The sequence below is a fragment of the Cryptomeria japonica genome, unplaced genomic scaffold (genome assembly GCF_030272615.1).
Source record: "Cryptomeria japonica unplaced genomic scaffold, Sugi_1.0 HiC_scaffold_423, whole genome shotgun sequence".
NCBI lineage: Eukaryota > Viridiplantae > Streptophyta > Pinopsida > Cupressales > Cupressaceae > Cryptomeria > Cryptomeria japonica.
This window is the reverse complement of record NW_026729243.1, coordinates 76,346-77,186: the sequence shown is the minus strand read 5'-3', so window position 1 is coordinate 77,186 and position 841 is coordinate 76,346. Positions and strand designations below refer to the sequence as shown.

Here is an 841-nt window from a genome sequence, read left to right as displayed (position 1 = left end):
TTTTACAATCTCTCAAGTGGGAAATTCTATAATCTCAACTTTTTTTGCCTTTTCAGGAAACTTTTGAATGGAGCGCATCATTGGTGCGCTCCGAAGTGTGCTCCAAAGCTCTCTCCAGCTGCGTGCACCTGCCCCGGCCGCGCACCCGGCCCCGCCCAGCTTCGCTCACCTGTCCCGGGCGTCTGGTGCGGAACCTTAGAGTAAGAAACATCACCGTGCACCTTGGCCAACGTGCGCGACTCGACCGAGCGCGCACTGGCCGAGGTGCACACCGATTTCACCTGGGTGCGCGCGCAGCACCTCGGGCGCACCGGGGTGCGCGCACAACGCCCGGGTTGCACCGTGGCCTGTGTGCTCGGGGCGCCTCGGGTGCGCGCTCGGTGTCGCCCCCGCGCGCGCGGTAGTGCGGGCAGCGCACCCCGGCCCGGCCCGGCCCCGACGAGAACGCAAACGGGCAAAAGGTTTATTCAAATAGCATTGCGACGCCCGGCGAAAAACTAAAAAAGGGTGCAACACCGGGACTTCCCGGGAGGTCACCCATCCCAGTACTACTCCGGCCCAAGCGCGCTTAACTGCGGAGTTCTGATGGGATCCGGTGCACTAACGCTGGTATGATCGCACCCGTTATGAGCTTGTCGCAGTGTGTACTTAGCAAACCGCGACCCACGTGCGAATCCACCCCGGCCACCCACCCCCGTCGAGGTGCACACCCTCCCTCGCGAAGTGCGCCCCGTTCGCCAAGTGTGAGCCCTGCCCGGGTGCGCGCACCTTGCTAGGGCGTCGGGTGTGCACCCGGCCCGGCCTACGTGCGTGCACCTGGAGGGGGCGTCGTGTGCGTGCA

General features: G+C 64.3%; 1 non-coding gene across 1 annotated transcript; it reads right to left on the bottom strand.

Moving 5' to 3' along the window:
• Positions 1 to 504: 504 nt before the first annotated feature.
• LOC131871554 (5S ribosomal RNA) lies at positions 505 to 623 on the bottom strand. The gene has a single exon (XR_009369769.1). It is a non-coding gene; the product is annotated as a 5S ribosomal RNA (ribosomal RNA).
• Between the last annotated feature and the right edge of the window lie 218 nt (positions 624 to 841).